We start from the raw sequence: 11,510 nt of genomic DNA, 5'->3' as shown, positions 1-11,510 counted from the left end.
GCGCCTTGTTTTGTTTTTTTAATTATCCTGAACTTTCAAATTGATAGCAATTAAAATAAAAAAATTTTGATCATTTAGTGGAGGCTCTGTTATTGTTGTGATACCAGGCCCTGTCACATCATTGTTTGATAGTTAGTGACATGTATTGGTTGGGAAGAAAGAAGTACACGGTGTATTCATGTTCACGATGTTTCACGTGGGAAACCAGCGTTCACAGTTGAATTGTGGGCAAGAAATCTCGTTCTTAAATGTTAACCACATGGATAGAGGCAGTGATCGCCATGTTCTTAAACTGTAAAGATGTCTAACGTAGTTTAATACCAGCTGTGTACTTATAATATTGTATTGGACTGAAATCAATTTGAAAAACATAATGTGTATGTCTTGATGGCTGGAATTGCTAGTGAACTGTTATTTTATGATGAATAGGCCTAAATCTCTTCTGCTAACCAAGGTCTTCTTTGATGAATTCTAATATGTGTTGTTTTGTATCAATTGGAGTGGACTTCAAGTAGTACTAAATTCATCTTTAATTACACTACTATGTACAATCAAACGTCACATAAGAGCAGTGACAGGCCTTTCAATCTGGAAAGTTAAAGTCAGTGTGTTAACAAGTAAAGTATTAAAACTTTCTTTTTTAATAACAAGTCTAAGGAGAGAATTCCACACTTACAACTATATCTCTCAATAATAAAGTAATTTATTTTTGTTTTCAATATATAATAATTAATTACCACTAATTGATTCATTTTAAACAATGTTTGAAGTTTCAAATTGATCAGAGAATGTGTGTGGGGAAAATGTGTAGCTATCTAAGGGCACAAACCCTTAACAACCTTTTTCTTTCTAGGGCTGCATTAAAAAAATGTGGAGAATTGGGGGGCTGCATGTACTTACAAATTATAAAAATTTGCTAGCTAACTATGTATGTCTTTTAATTCACATTAATACTGTATTATACATTTACATTTCATTTTTTTTTATACTACCAATAGAAGAATTGTAAAGAGTTAGTGATACCGGTACCTGAAACTCATTTTACAAATATTTTTTTAATTTTATCATCGTCTTTTCACATCAAACCATTTCACCACAAATCTCCAGTTGGTTGTACTTTATGTAAAGTATTTAACTGTTTACACTCTGCATGTTCCGAAACTGTGGAAATACTGGTAGCTTATTAGTTATCATTGTAACTACGGTACTGTCAAATTACAGTCAGCATCGACCTGTTATTACACTTGTTTAGTTTGTTTAATTTCAAACAAGAAAAAGAAATGCTGGTTCACAGATGTCTGCGACCTAAGTAATGTGAAAGTTTAGCAGCAAATTTTATTTATTTTTATGTAAGTGTGGAAATACAGTTTCTGGTACCCATAAAGCCCCTTGCGGAAGAACTGACTAACCCCAACTTCTCTTACAGATCATAATTTGCTTGGAAATATCATCCATGTCTCTGGTGCTGAATCATCTTCTGCACTAAATGGTGAGCTGAAGATATTGAAAACTGGTTCCAAGTTCTTGACATCTTAAAATTTGCTTTCAGATTCCAAAATCAAAGAATCCAAATAAGTCTTGTACATTTTAACTACGGTACCGGTATTTCACTAAGAAATAGTTTTACCTTTCAGCAAAGGAAAATGACAAAACATGTTTACATTTGCTTGCCTAGAGAAATGCGAAAGTTTTGCTTTAAAAAAATACATGCACATAGATCTCATGTGCATACAAATCATTGCAAAACTCCCTGTGTAAAAATGAAAGTCTGTCTTCCACTCTTCACATCAATCATAAATGTCCTTCAAGGAACATAATTTCTATTAAGATTCCATTTTCTTCTCAATACCTTGCCCGTGCTAAACCAGCGGATAGTACTGAGATACCAAGCATTGAATTTTTTTTGTGTTTTTGTTTCCAAATCACTTTCCTGAACTGCCAGTGGTCAAGACTTCTAGCTCTGATATTCAATGCAGTTTAAAGCAAGGACTCCGCAGTCAGTTGTTACTGCCAATTTAACTTTTAACACAGTTTTTCAAAGAGGTAATAAATACTGGCCCGATTTTCTATCTTTGAATGTTTTGAAATATGACACACATATATCTTTGTTTAGAATGACTTGTATGGATAATGTTTCTTTAGTCTTTTCATCATGAGTGATTAAGTCTAAATAATTAAGAAAAGGCCTAGGTATTAGCTGGTTCAGTTAGGGAATTAATTTGAATTAATAATAGGTCAATTTTTAATTTTGAGAACGTGAGATGTCAAAATAGAGTTTTAGTCTTTTTATATATTAAGTACGACACATAGCATTACATATTAGTGCTCGTCTATAGAAAGGGGACATTATACTAAAAAAAAAATAATAATTCAAAGCTAAGACTTCTTAGGTGATCCAGTTATATTAGACGTACCCTACTGTACACATTAAGTAGCCTTAAGTTAAATCTTACAAGTTACACCAATAGTTATTTCCAGTGATTGTCAACACCTAGTTAACCACATCAAGTTGTAAAGCTCCAATTCATTTACTTAAGAATTTAACGGGCTTGGTACCAAGGTGGTTTAAATTGTAAAAATTAACTTTCAAATTGAACTAGACATTTTTGCAAGTCATGCTGTAGCACCAAGTACTTGAACAATAATTGTGGAAGATCTTAAATATTGGTTACCAGTGTTCAGAATGTTGTCTTTTTTGACACTTCAGCTTCACAAAGTATTTCAGTATATTATTTTTAAATCAATACATTTTCTTTTTTTATGTTCAACAGATAGATGTTAAATGTAAATAAATGTACAAGCTTAACTAAGAACATACAAAAATAAGTAAAAAGGACTAATGTCAACATGAAAGCCAATATTTATTACAGGACAGGATGCGGTCTCAGACACAAATCAAGAACATAATGACCACAACACACCACAGATCTTGTGCAGTGAGAGGTAATGTCCATTATGGCACACAAGTTTGTTCAATACAAATACCAGTTGCTAGAAATGATCTGTTATTGACAGCCTTTGTTTCTGGTGGTCAAGCAGCTGTGACTGGCATCTGATGCACACATCATGACAAACAAACACACAACAGGTTGGACAAAGATTTACTTGGATCTGGAACAAACAAATTTTACATTAGAGAATTGAATGTAATGTTCATCATAAGAAAGAAATGCATAAATCATTTGGACCTTAATTATTTTAACAGTGCAGACATCGTTACTTAACCTAGACTCAATTTTTTTTTTGGACCAGCTTTATAATGTGCCATGAAAACATACATGCTCTCATATTTTGAACCTAGTTGATTTTAGCATTCCTAAGAGGTAAAACATTTACTTTTGGTACACCAAAAATGCATTTGAGTTATTGAAAAAAAAAAATTAAATGCTGTGTTTTTGAGAAAAGACAGAAAAAAAAGTTCTCAGTCAACACCTACGCGGTAAAAGGACATAGAACCTAGTTCTAGAATCTTTAAGACATTTAAGATACCAATACAGACCAAACGTACACCTAGAAATAATAAAACCTTGATTAGGCTTGGACTAAACTTAAAGCCATATATAACACAGCAATAAGGTATAGAGATCTAAAAGTCTTGACTCTCAACTATTCTAGATTTAGTGTTTTTAGTTAAGATTACTGTATTCATATTGTCGACTGGCACTAAACTAACGTCCTTTTTTACTTCTAGATCTTGTATGCTACATAGACCTAGTTAGATCTAAATCTAGTATACTTGTCTTTAGGTCAAGACTAGGAGAATTAGATCTAGATGTAAAATTTTGAAAGATTTAGATTTCTAAGAAAAAATTAAAACTCACAATATCATATCTACAGATCAAAGTCTTTTATGCAAAAAAAAAATGAAACTAGAGGAATTAGTGCATGCCCATAATACAAGAAATGTAGCTTCCTTGGTCTTTGATTATATAATGCTCACTATAACTGCATAGTTTGAAATGGTGAACCAAAAAGCTTGACTGTAAGACTGAAACCTTAGATCTAAGCATAAATCAAGTGAAAGTACTTACCTAGCCCTCATCTTTCTTCGCTTACGCTTCAACCTTCGCATGCGCTTCTTTCTCCACTGTAAAAGAAAAACAAAAGATATTTAGAACAGTATTTAATTGATTTATTTAAAATATTGAGTCAATGGAGTAACCTCAATATGATTACATCTACATCCCTAACGTACATTTAGAATTATTCGCCATTTAATCATTACTTTTAACCCATTTTTAACCTAAGGCTAAGCTATAATCCAGATCTATGACTATGTACCTGGTACTGATCAACAAATCCCAAGTAAAGGGCCACAAAAAATTAACGAGTCACAAATGCAAACCATGAACCACCGTGCTATTTAGCCCTGGTAAGAACATTGCATCCTTTCCATGGGACTAAGAAAAAGAGCTCTATCATGCTAACAGGACTTTGAGGCGAGATTTAAAATAAATGAATGTTCTCTTTTTACTAATAGATCTTGATCTAGTAACACTACAAGTGGCTTAAGTACAATTGGTGAATTAACAGGACAGAAGACTAAGATGTGTAACAATGCATAAAACAACCGCAATAAATTTACAATAACAACATACTCAAATTAAAAATAAAATACAAGTTGTTCAATGCACTAGAATAAGATGTACAATGCTCCTTCCCTAATGCCACTCTAGTACTAGATCTAGCTCATCTAGTCCAAACTATATCTAGGCATGAATAGGTTGCCTGAATCAGCCAGGAACACCAAGCAAGGCATAGCGATGTTACAATATCCGGTGACACACCCCTTTTTTTAAGTCAAAAAACTGTTTCGACTTTTTTCTGACATTTTTTAGATACACCTTAAAGGCGCACTTTGTTAACCTATTAATTGAATACTTCTCTGTAAAAGAGTTATAGTTTTTGATTGACCAATAAAAATGGCTTCCTGGAATGAAATTACGCTTTCCCACGTGGAGTAGAAGGTTACTAATTATTAGACTTAAAAAAAGGTTCGATTTCCCTGTGTACAGTTTAAGAAGCTCAACATTCCCACGCCTTTTGACTCTCCAGTATTGTAGAGCATTTTTCTGGCTAAATTTCAGTGCTTTACTTTTCACATAATAATGAGCACTTTGGATGCTATTAATTTTTTAATATTTAGCAGTTGAATCTAATGCTGGAGGCCATTGTTAACCATTGTAATTTTAGCCATCTTGTTTACATGCCAAGATAATAGTGATTGGTCAGATTGGTCATGTGACATCTAATAATTTTCTGATAGGTTGAATTATTATAGCAGTTTAAAAAAACTTAGACTGAAATGATGTCAAAATGGCTGACATTGATTTATTTCTGCAGTTACGCATTTTGAAATAGATGTAGAGTAAACCAGCGTCAACAAACAGCGACGTTTTGTAAGGCAAACCAAACAGACCACTTATTATCAATATAACTCCTTAATTTTAATGTTTATACCGGAATTGCTATATTGCTCCTGCGCAGGCACCATTTTATCCCACTTCCGACATGTGGTGCTTCCTTTTCCTTGAGAAAAAGAAGTTCATCCTCAGGTCAAAGTAGACAGATCCGAAAATTTTTTTTTTTCCCTCTTGGTAAACAAGGGGGAGGGTCATGGGCTTAAGGCTATTTTTAAATCTGATGATGCATCAGCTCAAGGAGACTTCTATTTTTGGCTTCTAAATAGATGAGGAAACACATGTAATTTATGAAATATGTTGTCAATTGAGCCTGAATTTTTTTAAAGGGGGGTGTTTGGTTTTCATGATGGATGTTAGTCTGTCAAGCTATCCGCACAACATAACTTTTCTATTGATAATAGAGCAACTAATGTATTGTAGTTTAATATAATCTGGATGTAGAGTAGATTAAAGTAATCTAGATTAGTTATAAAAGTTGTAAGATGCCAAATACATAAACTGAAGCATTTTTTAAATCTCCACTTAGGGTAACAAGCTACAGGTAAAAATAGTGTCTAACCACCTTGGTATGACATCAGGTACAAGCCAAGAATAAAGATCTGTGGACACCTCCCTCCCCCTAGATGCTCTATAAAAGTAAAAAAAAAAAAGAGAGAGAGAGGGGGAGGAGTGGACTAGCAATTATTGATAGTATCTGGTGTCAGGCCAATTATATGCTCTGAGCTTGTTATATGGGAACTTTACCTATGGAACCCCTCCTCCCCCATGTCCACTAAGCATGCCTGAACACTGGAGAGGGAGAAAGAGGGAGGAGTAGACTGCCAATGTGTAACCTCAGTTGTAGGGCTTGTAGGCACTGAGCATGCTTGTTAGATGGGGCATCTTACAACTTCTATAACTAATCTAGATTACCAATCTTACTCCTTGTAGATGGGCACACCAGTCACACATCCCTTTTGATGAGATGACAAAATCTGAGCTAGTGATGTTAGATTAGCAGACCCACAAAATCAAAGATTTCCTCATGATCTTCTGCAAAATGATTTGTCCCTCAGTAATCTGCCTGTTTAGGCTGTGGTACCTACGACCAAGGGGACCACTAGATTCTCTTGTGACTCTAGGTGGCACACTGTCTGCACACATAATGCAAAAAAAAAAACTTGACTAAAGCACAGAGTTGAAAAACTTTAAATGTGTGTGCAGCTGGTGTGGCCCCAGTCTTGCGTTGTAACAGTAAATTTAGAGGTTTCCTACATGCTGCTATATATTAAAATTTTAGTTTGATAATGAATTAATATGAATTAATTTAAACATATTGTTCAAAAATGTGAAGACCTTTATTATCATTTATTAATATTCTTATTTTTCTGTAATTAATAGCAGTGTGTATATTTCTTATCTTATATGATACAGACATTACTTCATTTATTTTATAAAGGTATATAAAATGTTCTTTTAGATATATCTTTCTTAAAAAAACTTTTTGTTTTCTGAATTTTGTTTTTAATTCTGTATACATACAGTCAAGGTGTTATGCATGCACTGATCTTTGTAGTGTGGCCAGCTACAGGTCAAACTAGAGTGTCTAACCTTGTTGTGACATCATTTACAAGCCTAGAATGGAGATATCTGAAATCCTCCCCCTAGGTTGCCTTCCCTTCAAGTTTATTGAGCATGCTAGAAGAATGAAGGTGCTTCATAATAAAAAGGGAGGGAGGAGGGGGGAGGAGTGGACTAACAATTGACTGTGGCAAGTTAGGTGACAATTTACCTATGTACCCCCCCCCCCCTGTCCACTAAGCATGCCAGAACACAAGAGAGGGAGGAGTATGCAATGTGTGAACCCAGTTGTACTGCTTGTAGCCACTGAGCATACATGTTGAATGGGGCACTTGACCTATATAAACCCCCCCCTCCCCCATGTCCACTAAGCATGGCAGAACATGGGAGAGGGAGGAGTAGACTACCAATGGGAGAGGGAGGAGTAGACTACCAATGTGTTTCCTCAGTTGTAAAACTGAGCATGTGGAGTAGTGTTATAGGCGGCCAGCTACAGGTAAAACTAGTGTGTCTAGTGACCTTGGTGTGACGTCAGTTACAAGCCTAGAATGGAGATACCAAGCGTGGGAAACCTGACAAAGGCTTGTGTTCTTACGCAGATGTAAATGAAAATGATTTATTTATTACTAATAAAGATTAAAATATATTTTCAAAAATACTTTGTGGAAGTTTTTGTTGACCCTTACACAGTGTTTGGTTTTCCTGACACGAAGAGAAATTGTTTGGTTTGCCTTACGCGCAACGATACCGACCCTACACCTCTTTGACCTTATATTTAATTTTAACAAGGTGTAGTGATACAATACGTCGTATCTATTTTTATTAAAAAAAGGACGAGGAATCCATTGATACTATTAGTTTTTTCATAGGTTAGACCATTACGGAGCTATAAAAATTCAAAGTTGAAAATGGCCGCGATTTGGCTTAGGGTGTGCGACGACCCTGTTTTACTCTAGATTTAGATCTAATGGGTATATAATAAGCAGCTTAGTGTTCAGAGATTTTAATAACAATAAACCTTCCTTTGAAACATATTTTTGGACTAGTTTAATATATAAGAAATGGCAAGCATATTTATTCAACACATTCAAATCTCCTCACATCGTGCCCATTGGTTGCTATGATAAGGACAAGCACACATAAAAAATTTATTTTCTTTCAACCAGGAATCACACAGACATAATTCATATAAATTTAGAAGGCTCATTCAAATCTACAACATATCAGACAAGATTCTTAAAATAATTTTTCTGAAAAAAATTGTAACATCCCTACAAGGCAAGAAGGACTTTTAGTTTTGGCAGAAGTGAACTATAGCTAGATCTATATAGAACATCTAACATACACAACAATATCTAGATCAGTAGATCTATAAAGAAGTTTAGAACGACATCTTTACTACACTGAAATGAAAACTAATAGGAGCATAGCGGTAATAGTAGGCACTTCAACAAAAAAATTTGTTTTGATCATATTGTTTTGTAATTGATATCATTAAATAGAGCTTGGTGTCCCATTTACAAAAATATCAAATTTATGTTTCTATGATAAGTAGAAGCAAAGTTATGATTTTTTTTGTATTTATTTTTTTTTCCTTCTTTGGCTTTGTATTCAATAAAAAATTTTGGTACCCGAAAAATGACTTTTTGTTATTAAAGCATGCATATCTTTCTTATTATTCAATATTTTTGGTTCAAATTTTCAGAAGACTTTATGTATGTTATTTAAAACGTAATACAACCCCAATCTTTCATCTAAACCGATTTTTCATACTTTTCCAGCCGGGCGAAGCTGAAAATAGAGACGACAAATTTGGTCGAAATTTGACTTAATTAATGCACAACTTTTTTATTTGTCAATATTTCCATTTCAAATTTTCAGGAGACTTTACATGTTCTTTATATCATTTTATAACCCCCAAATCTTTCATCTAAATCTATTTTTTACACTTTTACAGCCGGGCGAAGCTGAAAATAGAGACGACAAATTTGGTCGAAATTTGACTTAATTCATGCACAACTTTTTTATTTGTCAATATTTCTATTTCAAATTTTCAGGAGACTTTACATGTTCTATATATCATTTTTTAATCCCCAAATCTTTCATCTAAATCTATTTTTTATACTTTTACAGCCAGACGAAGCTAAAAATAGAACCGACAAATTTGGTCGGAATTTGACTTATTTAAGCACAACTTTTTTATTTATTAATATTACCATTTCAAATTTTCAAGAAACTTTAAACATGTTATTTGCTACAAAAATATATAATAATTTTAAAGAAAAAAAGCAATTCAAAATTGTGACATTTATTTTTAAAAATTGTACTATGGGAACAGCTAGATTTTTTTCAAATATTGACGAGAACTTGTTTTTATTTCTTAATATTTAATCATAAAATTAAAAGGAGACTTTAAACAGCTGGAGTATGAAAAAGTTATCTTTAAAAAAACATTTTTAAAATATTGACCTTTTTTTTTATTTTAAAAAAAATGCAGATGTAAAATTACAAATATTTGGATATTGGGGGGGGGGGGGGCGAGGCAAGAGGCAATAGAAATCAATACAATTAGTCAAATTGCCAAGATTAGATATCAGAATGTCTCTTTTATAAAGTTTAAAATATACTGAATCTATATATATATATTATATATACAGACATAATCTAAACAAACTTATAATAAAACATCTAAATTATCTAATTTATAATATATATTGAAAAGCTGTTTTAGTTTTTAGGCTATTTCTCAGATTTTCTCCCATTAAATTTCACATAAAAAAATAGATCTAAATTTAGTCCTCAACATTCTAGATCTAGAAACTAGTATTAGTTTATTAAGACAATTAAGTATAGACTAGACTAGTATATATCAAATCAATTAAAGATCTATCTATCTTATATCTAATTCTTATTCTAGATTTCATTCTAAGCATCTCTGTTCCTATTCTAGAAAATAGATCTAAGTCTAAGCCTAAATCTAATTCTAAGTATTAGACCTAGATCTACACTCTAGTGTATGATTAAAACAATAATTTGATTTTTCTACATTATCTGTTGCTTCTCTAGATCTATTACTAACTAAATCTAGATCTACATTAATACGAGTTTTTTTGCTTCATTATCTATATTAATAAACAAGGAAACTTCGTTTTTATTATATTTTATAAGTATTTTATTACTACTTCCGGTAGAATTGATAGCAAAATGGCTACTTTCGATTTGGTGGTCATTTTGGCATTCATATACCAAGAGTGCCATCCAAAATAGCTTTATAATCACACGTGATTCTTATGTAGATATGGATACTACAAATTACTAACCAATATAAATAATTACAAAACAAAAATAAAAAAGTAATCATATCTGGAACACACCCTAATTTTGGAATCTTAAAAAAAAACGATCTAATAAACCAATCCCGTCAAATTTGGTATCAAAAGAATCGCCATTTTCTCCCCGACAAAATGATACTCTAATCTAGAAGATCTGTTAAAAAATAATGACGTTTTACGCACTTTTCCGACGGTAACCGGGGACGCGACCGAAACCATGAGGACCAGAATTTAAACACACTTCCGGCGTACAAAAATAGCGATGTTGAAGTACCTAGTAATAGTGAGTCAAAATACTGCCACAATTTGAACATGTGCAGACCCTGTGGCTATCACTATGATTTTGTTATAATGAAAATATGAAACACGGGCGTGGTAATTGAACTAATCAGAAAACTACGCAGTTGCAAAATTAAAGCAATTATGGTAGGTATAGTTAACATAATTCTTTAATGTGGCACGCAATTTAACTGTTATTACGTATGTACTTCATTCACGACCACGCCATTTTTTTTTAAGATTTATTTACATTCTATTTTTAAAGCTTGTAAGAAAGTCAAAACTATATGCTTACCTTGGCTCTCATTTTCTTCAATGATACTGAAATAGAGAAATAATAGTTTATTGAAACATATGATGATTTAATATTGATGCGATGTTTAGTATTTATATTAGATTTTAGCTGATCCTAGAAGAGATATTTAGATCTACCAACCTGCAAAGCAGCAACCTAAAAGAAAGAATAGGAAGCGGAAACGATCGTTTTATCAAACTCTTAGGCCAGATTTCTGTGCATTCACAATGATTCTATTTTAATTTTAGTAGAAGGCCAAAAAATACTGTTACAGTTTGTTGTTGCGTTTGTCATTCTAAATAAAAATATTCTCTAAATTCAAGTGAAATTTAAACAAAAGTGTAAATGTGACGAGATAAGTAACTATAATTTAAAATATTATAAATTTAAGAGAACAACTCAAGAAAAAAGGAAACAATAGCACAAAATCCAATAATCAAATAAAGACCGAATAAATAAAGTTTAAAGCAGGAATAAAAAATAAAAAAAAATTGGGCCAACCTCTGTGCAGGATTCTTTTTTTTTTAAACAGGAATTCAAGTGAAATTCAAGTGAAATTTAAACAAAAGTGTAAATGTGACGAGATAAGTAACTATAATTTAAAATATTATAAATTTAAGA

At 32.5% G+C, this 11,510-nt stretch overlaps 1 long non-coding RNA gene across 1 annotated transcript; it reads right to left on the bottom strand.

The window, feature by feature from the left end:
• Nucleotides 1-2,844: 2,844 nt before the first annotated feature.
• Nucleotides 2,845-11,106, bottom strand: LOC129923366 (uncharacterized). Its single transcript, XR_008775328.1, has 4 exons — nucleotides 11,031-11,106; nucleotides 10,890-10,915; nucleotides 4,032-4,087; nucleotides 2,845-3,111 (listed from the first exon to the last, which is right to left on the bottom strand). It is a non-coding gene; the product is annotated as an uncharacterized LOC129923366 (long non-coding RNA).
• Nucleotides 11,107-11,510: the final 404 nt, after the last annotated feature.

Source organism: Biomphalaria glabrata, chromosome 16 (assembly GCF_947242115.1).
Source record: "Biomphalaria glabrata chromosome 16, xgBioGlab47.1, whole genome shotgun sequence".
NCBI classification, from domain to species: domain Eukaryota; kingdom Metazoa; phylum Mollusca; class Gastropoda; family Planorbidae; genus Biomphalaria; species Biomphalaria glabrata.
This window is presented reverse-complemented; position numbering and strand designations above follow the sequence as displayed.